We start from the raw sequence: 11895 nt of genomic DNA on the forward strand, positions 1-11895 counted from the left end.
ATAACTTAACAGAGATTTAGTTTTCATGGACAGAGGAGCCTGGCAGCCTACAGTCTATGGGGTTTCGAAGAGTTGGACATGACTGAATGACTTTCATTTTCAAGGAGGAGCCCTGCAACACTATTTTTCATAGTTCTGGAGGTTAGAAGTTCAACATCATGATGTTGGCAGGTTTGGTTTCTTATGAGAACTCTCCTCTTGGCTTGTAGATTGTCAGCTTCTTGCTAAGTTCTCACATGGTCTTGTGGGCATATATACCTGATGTCTCTTTGGGTGTCCAAGTTTCCTCTTCTTATAAGTACACAGTCATATTGGATTAGCACAAGCTTTAAGGCCACATTTCCATCTAATTTACTTTAGTACCCTTAAAAGATAAAAAACTTAGGTATAAATCTAACAAACTAGGTACAAGATCTATATGAGGAAAATTATAGAAATCTGATGAAATCAGAATTATAGAAATTATAGAAATATGATAAATACATATCTGATAAATACATAAATACATATCCCATGTTCATGGATAGGATTCAACACCTCAGGATGTTAGTTCTTCACAACTCAATCTATAAATTCATTGCAATTCCAATAAAAATCCCAGAAAAATACTTTGTGAATATTGATAAACAAATTTTAAAGTTTATTTGGAAAGATAAAAACCCAGAATAACTAACACAATATTGAAAGTGAGCAAAGGTGAAGGACTGACACTACTCAACTTCATGACTTACACAAAGCTATAGTAATCTAGACAGCATGGCAATGGCAAAACAATACACAAATGTATCAATGAAAATAGACTAGAGAGCCCAGAAATAGTCAGCTTATCTTTGATAAAGCAGCAAAGGTAACACAGCAGAGCAATGACAGTCTTCTCCACAAACAGTAACGGAACAATTGTACACATACATACAAAAAATGAATCTGGACACAAAATTTACACACTTCACAAAGCTTAATTCAAAACGGACCATAAACCTATACTTAAAATACAGCACTATACAACTTCTGGATGACCTAGAGGGATGGGATGTGGGAGTGGGAGGAAGGCTCAAGAGGGAGGGAATATATGTATACATATAGCTGATTCATTGGAAAAGACCCTGACGCTGGGAAAGATTGAGGGCAAGAGCAGAAGGATGTGACAGAGGATGAGATGTCTAGATAGCATTGCCGACTCAGTAGACACAATTTTAAGCAAACTTCAGGAGATCGTGAAGGACAGGGAAGCCTATCATGCTGCAGTCCATGGGGTTGCAAAGAGTCAACATGACTGAGCCGCTGAACAACAACTTGGCTGATTCACATTGTTGTACAGGTACTAACACAACGTTGTGAAGTAATTATGCTCCATTAAAAAAATAAAATGATACTTCCAGAAGATATAATGGGAGAAAACCTAGATGACCTTGGGTATGGTGATGACTTTTAAATACACCAAAGACATAATCCATGAAAGAAATCATTGATGTGTTGGACTTTATTAAAATTAAAAAAAAATCACTCTGTGAAAGACAATGACAAAAGAATAAGAAGTCAAATTATATGCTGGGAGAAAATATAAAAGACATATTGGACAAAGGACTTTTATCCAAATATAAGAGAAGCTCTGAAAACTCAAGAATAAGAAAACAAATGAAACAATAAAAAAATAGGCCAAAGACTCCAACAGACACTTCACCAAAGAATATACACAGATGACAAATAAACACATGAAAAAAAAAATGCTTCACACAATGTGTCATCAGGGAAATGTGAATCAAACCAATAGTAAGACATCTCTTTGCACCAATCAAAATGGCCAAATCCAGAACACTAACAACAAGATGTGATACAATAGGAAGTATCATCCACTACTGGTGAGTATGCAAAACGGCACAGCAACCTTGGAAGGCCATATGGCAGTTTCCTAAAAAACCAAGCATACTGTTTGGGTCCAAACTACGTGGCATATAGTATCTGTTTTTCTCTGTTACTAGTTTAATGTCTTCAAGGTCCATCTATCTTGCCACAAACAGCAGGATTTTCTTCTTATTTAAGGCTGAACAACATTTCTTTATATATATACTATGTTTTTCTTCATCCTTTGTTCATTGATTGATATTTAAATTTCCTTCTTGTGGCTACTGCAAATAATGCTGCAGTGAACATGAGAGCTGGATATCTCCTCCAGGTAGTGATATCACTTTCTTTGGATATATACCCAGAAATGCGTTTGATAGATCATGTGGTAGTTTTATGGCTTTCCAGGTGGTGATAGTGGTAAAGAACCCACCTGCCAGTATATGAGATGTAAGAGACACAGGTATGATCCCTGGGCTAGGAAGATCCCCTGGAGAAGGGCGTGTCATCCCACTCCAGTAGTCTTGCCTGGAGAATCCTATGGACAGAGGAGACTGGAGGGCAATAGTCCATAGGTTTGCAAAAAGTTGCACACACTGAAGCAAGTTAGCACGTGGTAGTTTTATTTATTTATCTATTTCCTTGAGGAACATTCATAGTTTTTCACAGTGGCTTTACCAATTTCATACTGTTCATATTGTTCAGTAGGTGCCCAATATGCTACTGGAGGTCAGTGGAGAAATAACTCCAGAAAGAATGAAGGGATGGACAGAGCCAAAGCAAAAGCAATACCCTGTTGTAGATGTGACTGGTGATAGAAGCAAGGTCTGATGCTGTAAAGAGCAATATTGCATAGGAACCTGGAATGTTAGGTCCATGAATCAAGGCAAACTAGAAGTGGTCAAACATGAGATGGCAAGAGTGAATGTCGACATTCTAGGAATCAGCAAACTAAAATGGACAGGAATGGGTGAATTTAACTCAGTAGACCATTACATCTACTACTGTGGGGAGGAATTCCTTAGAAGAAATGGAATAGTCATCATGGTCAACAAAAGAGTCCAAAATGCAGTACTTGAATGCAATCTATGCTTTTGAACTGTGACGTTTGGGAAGACTCTTGTGACTCCCTTGGACTGCAAGGAGATCCAACCAGTCCATCCTAAAGGAGATCAGTCCTGGGTGTTCATTGGAAGGACTGATGCTGAAGCTGAAACTCCAGTACTTTGGCCACCTCATGCAGAGAGTTGACTTATTGGAAAAAGACCCTGATGCTGGGAGGGATTGGGGGCAGGAGGAGAAGGGAATGGCAGAGGATGAGATGGCTGGATGGCATCACCGACTCGATGGACATGAGTTTGAGTGGACTCCGGGAGTTGGTGATGGATAGGGAGGCCTGGCGTGCTGCGATTCATGGGGTTGCAAACAGTCAGACATGACTGAGCAACTGAACTGACCTGAACTGAACTTACCAATTTATTTTTACCAACTTTTCATAATGGTTCCCTTTTTTCTATAGCTATAACCTTATTAATGTTTGCTGTCTTTTGTCTTTTTGATAATAGACATTCTAACAGGGTGTGAGGGTCATATTTATGTCTTCTTTGTAAAAATGTTTATTCAGATATTACACCTATTTTTAATTGTATTGTTAGCTTTTCCCCCATTGAGTTGTATGAGTTATTTATAAAGGTTGTATATTAACCCTTTATCAGATATATGTTTTGAATTTTTTGAAAATCAATACCATTCAGTAGGTTGTATTTTCATTTTGTTGGTGGTCTCCTTTGTTGAGCATAAGGTTTTAGGTGTTATGTGGTCTCACTTATTTATTTTTTCCTTTATTGCTTTTGCTTTTAGAATCAGATTAAAGAAATCATCACCAAGACCTGGTTCAAGGTGATTGTGCCTATGTTTTCTTCTAGAAGTTTTATGATTTCAGGTTTTATGTTTAAGTTTTTAGCTCATTTTGAGTTAACTTTTGTGTGTAGTGTGAAATCACAGTCATTTCATTTTTTGACATATGTCTGTGCAGTTTTCCCAACACCATTTATTGAAGAGACTGTCCTTTCCCCATTGCATATTCTTGGGTCCCTTGTTAACAATTGTATATGCATGAGTTTATTTTTTGGCCCTCAGTTCTGATTATTGATGTGTGTTTGTTTTTATGTCAACACCATACTGTTTTAATTCTTATAGTTTTGTAATACATTATGAAATCAGGCAATGTGATGCCTCCCAGTTTGTTCTTCTTTCTCAATATTGCTTTGGCTCTTTGGAAGTGTGTGTGTTTCCATAAATTTTAGGATTATCTGTTCTATTTCTTTGAAAAATATCACAGGTATTTTGGTAGGGATTGCATTGAATCTATAGATTTCTTTGGGTAGTGTAGACATTTTAGAAATATTGATTCTTCCAATATGTGAGCACTGAATATTATTTATTTGTGTCTTCTTCAATTTCTTTCATCAATATCTTATAGTTTGCAATATACAGGTCTTTCACCTCTATTGGTAAATTTATCCCTAGGTGTTTTATTCTTTTTGATGAAGTTGTATGTGGGGTTATTTTCTTAATTTCTCTTTGATAAGTGTTATTAATGCATACACATACAGCATTTTTGTGTATTGATTTTTAATCCTGCAACTTTACTGAATTTATTAATTTGAACTGTTTCTTTTATTTTTTTTCCATTTATTTTTATTAGTTGGAGGCTAATTACTTTACAATACTGTAGTGGTTTCTTGATGGAAGCTTTAAAGTTTTCTATATATAATATTCAGTCTTCTACAAATGGTGACATTTTTACTTCTTCTTTTCTACTTGATGACTTTTACTTCTTTTTATTTCTCAATAGCTCTAGCCAGAACTCCCAATCCTATTTTGAATAAAAGTGATGAGAGTGGGCACCCTTGTTTTTTTTCTTGATTTTAGACTGAAAGTTTTAAGCTTTTCACTGTTAAGTGTAATGTTAGCTGTGGGCTTGTCATATATATATGGTCTTTATTATGTTGAGGTACATTCCATCTATATGTAATTTGTTAAGAGTTTTAAAAATCATAAATGAATATAACTTTTATCAAAAACTTCCTCTGTATCTATTGAGTTGATCCTATAAGTATTATTATTATTATTCAATTTGGTAAAGTGGTATATCACATTGATTTGTGAATATTGAACCATCCTTGAAACCTTGGGATAAATCTTACTTGATAAATCCTACTTTTAATGTATTGTTGAATTCAGTTTGCTAATATTTTGTTGAGGATTTTTGCATCTGTGTTCATCAGTGATATTGACTCATTGTAATATCTTTGTATGGTTTTGATGTCAGGGTGATGCTTACTTTGTAGAATGAGTTCAGAAGTTTTTCTCCCTCTTTGATTTTTTGGAATAGTTTGAGAAGAATAGTTGTTAACTCATCTTTAAATGTTTGGTAGAAGTCACTTGTGAAGTTTTTTGGTCTTGGAATTTTGCTTTTTGGGACTGTTTGTTTCATTACGGATACAATTTTATTACTGGTAATTGGTCTGTTCATACTTTCTATTTCTTCCTGATTCAGTCTTGGGAGATTGTACATTTGTAGGAATTTGATCATTTCTTCTAGACTGTCCATTCTATTGGTGTAAAGTTACTTGCATTACACTTTATGATCCTTTCTATTTCTGTGGTGTCAGTTATAACTTTAAAAATATTTCTTATTTTATTTATCTGTGTCTTTTTTTTTCTTGATGAATCTGGCTAAAATTTTACCAACTTTGCTTGTCTTTTCAAAGAACAAGCTCGTAGTTTCATTGATCTTTTATACTGTCTTTTTAGTCTCTATTTTCTGCTCTGATCTTTATTATTCTTTCATTCTACTAACTTTGGATTTGGTATGGTCTTTTTTTATTTTAGTTCCTTTAGTTATAAAGTTTGGTTGTTTATTTGAGCTTTTCCTTATTTCCTGTAGTAGGCTTGTATTGCTATAAACTTTCATCTTAGAACTGGTATTGCTGCACCCCATAAAATATGAATCATGTATTTTCATTTGCCTCCAAGTAGTTTTTGATTTCTTTTTTTCCCTTTTTTTTTCATTTATTTTTATTAGTTGGAGGCTAATCACTCCACAACATTGCAGTGGGTTTTGTCATACACTGACATGAATCAGCCATTCTTTTTTAATTACTTCAGTGACTCTTATTGATTAGTAGCATACTGTTTAGTCTCCACATCAGTTCAATTCAGTTCAGTTGCTCAGTTGTGTATGACTCTTTGAGACCCCATGGACTGTAGCATTCCAGGCCACCCGTCCATCACTAACTCCCAGAGTTTACTCAGACTCATGTCTATTGAGATGGTGATGCCATCCAACCATCTCACCCTCTGTTGTCCCCTTCTCCTCCTGCCTTCAATATTTCCCAGCATCAAGGTCTTTACAAATGAGTCAGTTCTTCACACATCAGATGACCAAGTTTCAGCTTCAGCATCAGTCTTTCCAATGAATATTCAGGACTGATTTCCTTTAGGATTGACTGGTTGGATCTCCTTGCAGTTCATGGGACTCTCAAGAGTCTTCTCCAACACCACAGTTCAAAGGCATCAATTCCTCACTGCTCAGCTTTCTTTATAGTCCAACTCTCACATCTATACAAGGCTACTGGAAAAACCATAGCATTGACTAGACAGACCTTTGTTGGCTAAGTAATGTCTCTGCTTTCTAATATGCTGTCTAGGGTGGTCATAACTTTTCTTCCAAGGAGTAAGTGTCTTTTAATTTCATGGCTGCAGCCACCATCTGCAGTGATTTTGGAGCCCATAAAAGTAAAGCCAGCCACTGTTTCCATTGTTTCCCCATCTATTTGCCACGAAGTGATGGGACCAGATGCCATGATCTTAGTTTTTGGAATGTTGAGCTTTAAGCCATTTTTCACTTTCCTCTTTCACTTTCATCAAGAGGCTTTTCAGTTCCTCTTCACTCTCTGCCATAAGGGTGGTGTCATCTGCATATCTGAGGTTACTGATATTTCTCCCGGCAATCTTGATTCCATCTTGTGCTTCATCCAGTCCAGCGTTTCTCATGATGTAGTCTGCATATAAGTTAAATAAGCAGGATGACAATATACAGCCTTGATGTACTCCTTTTCCTATTTGGAACCAGTCTATTGTTCCATGTCCAGTTCTAACTGCTGCTTCCTTACCAGCATACAGATTTCTCAAGAGGCAGGCCGTGGTCTGGTATTCCCATCTCTTTCAGAATTTTCCACAGTTTATTGTGATCCACACAGTCAAAGGCTTTGGCATAGTCAATAAAGCAGAAATAGACATTTTCTGGAGCTCTCTTGCTTTTCAATGATCCAGCAGATGTTCGCAGTTTGATCTCTGATTCTTCTGCCTTTCCTAAATCCAGCTTGAGCATCTGGAAGTCCCAGGTTTATGTCCTGTTGAAGACTGGCTTGGAGAATTTTGAGCATTATTTTACTAGCGATGAGCGCAATTGTGCAGTAGTTTGAGCATTCTTTGGGATTGGAATGAAAACTGACCTTTTCCAGTCTTGTGGCCATTGCTGAGTTTTCCTGATTTGCTGGCACATTGAGTGCAGCACTTTCACAGCATCAGCTTTTAGGATTTGACATAGCTCAACTGGCATTCCATCACCTCCTCTATCTTTGTTCATAGTGATGCTTCCTAAGGCCCACTTGACTTCACATTCCAAGATGTTTGGCTCTAGGTGAGTGATCACACCATCATGATTATCTAGGTCGTGAAGATGTTTCTTGTATACTTCTTCTGTATTTCCTTGCTACCTCTTCTTAATATCTTCAGCTTTTGTTAAGTCATACCATTTCTGTCCTTTATTGTGCCCATCTTTGCATGAAATATTCCCTTGGTATCTCTGATTTTCTTAAAAAGATCTCTAGTAAGCCAGAAAGATAAAGACCATTACAGTATACTAACACATATATATGGAATTTAGAAAGATGGTAATGATAACCCTATATGCAAAACAGAAAAAGAGACACAGATGTACAGAACAGACTTTTGGACTCTGTGGGAGAAGGCGAGGGAGGGATATTTCGAGAGAACAGCATAGAAACATGTATATTATCTATAGTGAAACAGATCACCAGCCAAGGTTGGGTGCATGAGACAAGTGCTCAGGCCTGGTGCCCTGGGAAGACCCAGAGGGATTGGGTGGAGAGGGAGGTGGGAGGGGGGATCGGGATGGGGAATACATGTAAATCCATGGCTGATTCATGTCAATGTATGACAAAAACCACTACAATATTGTAAAGTAATTAGCCTCCAACTAATAAAAATAAATGAAAAAAAAAATCTCTAGTCTTTCCCATTCTATTGTTTTCCTCTATTTCTTTGTACTGATCACTGAGGAAGGATTTCTTATCTCTCCTTGCTATTCTATGGAACTCTGTATTCAGATGGGTATATTTTTCCTTTTCTCCTTTGCTTTTGGCTTCTCTTGTTTTCACAGCTATTTGTAAGGCCTCCTCAGACAGCCATTTTGCTTTTTTGCATTTCTTTTCTTGGGGATGGTCTTGATCATTGTCTTCTGTACAATGTCACAAACCTCCATCCATAGTTCTTCAGGCACTCTGTCTATCAGATCTAGTCCCTTAAATGTATTTTCCACTTCCACTGTATAATCATGAGATTTGACTTAGGTCATACCTGAATGGTCTAGTGGCTTCCCCTACTTTCTTCAATTCAAGTCTGAATTTGGCAATAAGGAGTTCATGATCTGAGCCACAATCATTTCCTGATCTTGTTTTTGCTGAGTGTTTAAAGCTTCTCCATCTTCAGGTGCAAAGAATATAATCAATCTGATTTTGGTGTAGACCATCTAGTGATGTCCATGTGTAGAGTCTTCTCTTATGTTGTTGGAAGAAAGTGTTTGCTATGACCAGTGCATTCTCTTGGCAAAACTCTATTGGCCTTTGCACTGCTTCATTCTATACTCCAAGGCAAAATTTGTCTGTTACTTTAGATGTTTCTTGACTTCTACTTTTGCATTTCAGTCCCCTATAATGAAAAAGACAGTTTTTTTGGGTGTTACTTCTAGAAGATCTTGTAGGTCTTCATAGAACCATTTAATTTCAGCTTTTTCAGTGTTACTGGTCAGGTCATAGACTTGGATTACCATGATATTGAATGGTTTGCCTTGGAAATGAACAGAGATCATTCTGTCATTTTTGAGATTGCACCCAAGTACTGCATTTTGGGCTGTTTTGTTGACTATGATGGCTACTCCAGTCATCTGAGTTAAATTCACCCATTTCAGTCCATTTTAGTTCACTGATTCCTAAAATATTGAATTTCACTATTGCCATCTGCTGTTTGATCACTTCCAATTTGCCCTGATTCATGGACCTAACGTTTCAGGTTCCTATGCAATATTGCTCTTTACAGAATTGGACTTTGCTTCTATCACCAGTCACATTCACAACTGGGTGTTGTTGCTTTGGTTCCGTCTCTTCATTCTTTCTGGAGTTATTTCTTCACTGATCTCCAGTAGCATATTGGGCACCCACCTACCTGGGGTGTTCATCTTTCAGTGTTCTATCTTTTTGCCTTTTCATACTGTTAATGGAGTTCTCAAGGCAAGAATACTGAAGTGGTCTGCTATTCCCTTCTCCAGAGGACCACATTTTGTCAGAACTTTCCACCACGATCCATCCATCTAGGGTGGCCATACACGGTATGGCTCATAATGTCATTGAGTTAGACAAGGTTGTGGTCCATGTGATCAGATTGGTTAGTTTTCTGTGACTTTGGTTTTCAGTCTGTCTGCCATTTGTTAGAGAAGGATAAGAGGCTTAAGGATAAGAGTCTCCACATGTTTGTGGGTTTTTCTTTCCTTTGTAGTTGCTCTCATAGCATTGTAGTCAGAATACTATGAGTATCATAATATGAGCATCATACTATGAGCATAGTAGTCTCAAAGCATTGTGGTCAGAAAAGATGCTTAATATGATTTCAGTTTTCTTAAATTTACTGAGACCTGTTTTGTAGCTGGAATATGATCTGTCTTGGAGAATGCACCATGCACAGTTGAAAAGAATATGTATTCTTCTAATTTGGGATGGAATGTTCTATGTAGGTCTATAAGTCCATCTAATCTAATGTGTCATTTAAGGTCAATGTATCCTTATTGATTTTCCTTCTGGATGATTTTTCCATTGTTGTAAGTGTGTCCATCTAATCTAATGTGTCATTTAAGGTCAATGTATCCTTATTGATTTTCCTTCTGGATGATTTTTCCATTGTTGTAAGTGTGGTGTTCAGTTCAGTTCAGTTCAGTCGCTCAGTCATGTCCGACTCTTTGCGACCCCATGAATCGCAGCACGCCAGGCCTCCCTGTCCATCACCAACTCCCAGAGTTTACTCAAACTCATGTCCATCGAGTTGGTGATGCCATCCAGCCATCTCATCCTCTGTCGTCCCCCTGCCTCCAATCCCTCCCAGCAATCAGGGTCTTTTTCAATGAGGCAACTCTTCACATGAGGTGGCCCAAGTATTGGAGTTTCAGCTTCAGCATCAGTCCTTCCAATGAACACCCAGGACTGATCTCCTTTAGGATCGACTGGTTGGATATCCTTGCAGTCCAAGGGAGCCTCAAGAGTCTTCTCCAACACCACAGTTCAAAAGCACCAATTCTTCGGTTCCCAGCTCTCTTCACAGTCCAACTCTCACATCCATACATGACCACTGAAAAAACCATAGCCTTGACTAGATGGACCTTGTTGGCAAAGTAATATCTCTGCTTTTTAGTATGCTATCTTGGTTGGTCATAACTTACCTATTGTGGTGTTATATATATACACACACACACATAATATAAAGTTACCACTCTCAAGTTGAAATGCATTTTAACAATCCTGCATTTGTACTCTTCTCCCCTCATTATTACTGTTTTTGATATCATATTTTACATATGGTTTGTGTATCCCTTAACTGTTTATTGTGAATATAGATAATTTTTACTACTTTTCTCTTTTAACCTTCTTCCTAGCTTTGTGTATGGATAATTTCTTATCTTTACATCTGCCTTTACTATTAGCCTTTTCCTTTTGCAGTTTTTATATTTCTAGTTGTAGTCTTTTTTTGCTTAGAGAAGTTCCTTTAACATTTGTTATAAAGCTGGTTTGTTGGTGCTGAACTCTTTTAGAATTTGCCTGCCTGTAAAACTTTGATTTTTCCTTCAAATCTGAGTGAGAGCCTTGCCAGGTAGAGTGCTCTCGGTTGTAGGCTTTTCCTTTTCATCACTTTATCATGCCACACCCCCTGACCTACAGTTTCTGCTGAAAAATCAGCTGATAGTTTTATGTGATTTTTCTCTGCACATAACTTGTTTCCTTTTCCTTGTTGCTTTTAATATTTCTCTTTATCTTTAATTTTTCTGATTTTAATTATAGTGTGTCTTGGTGTAATTCTCTTTGGGTTGATCATCATTGGGACTCTGTTCTTTCTGGAGCTGGATGCCTGTATCCTCTTTCAGATTAGGGAACTTTTCAGCTATTATGTCTTCAAATGTGTTCTATATCCATTTCTCTTTCTTTTACTCTTTTGGGACCCCCTGTACTGTGAATGCTAGTACACTTGATGTTGTCTTAAAAGTCTCTTAAATGGTCTTAATTAAAATTTTTTTCTTTTGTCTGTTAAGCTTGAGTGATTTCCACTCTTATGTTTTCCAGTTTGCTGATCTTCTTCTTTTTTTTGTAGCATCTAATCTATTATTAACTCCTTATAGTGTAATTTTTAGTTCAGTTATTGTATTTCTCAGTTCTGTTTGGTCCTATTTAAAAAAAATTGTTTGTTCAACATCTCATTGTGTTCATGCATTTTTTCTTCTGAACTAAAAACTTCAAGTCAATGTATGGCAAAACCAATACAATATTGTAAAGTAAAATAAATAAATAAAAAGAAAAACTGCACTATAAAGAATCAACAATAGATTGGAACATTTAATATTCACAGACACTTTGCAGTTTAAATATATAAAGATGTATTTCACTATTTTTAATCCTAAATAGTATCCCTTCATATAATTTATTT

The sequence above is a fragment of the Odocoileus virginianus genome, chromosome 5 (assembly GCF_023699985.2).
Source record: "Odocoileus virginianus isolate 20LAN1187 ecotype Illinois chromosome 5, Ovbor_1.2, whole genome shotgun sequence".
Classification (NCBI taxonomy): Eukaryota; Metazoa; Chordata; class Mammalia; order Artiodactyla; family Cervidae; genus Odocoileus; species Odocoileus virginianus.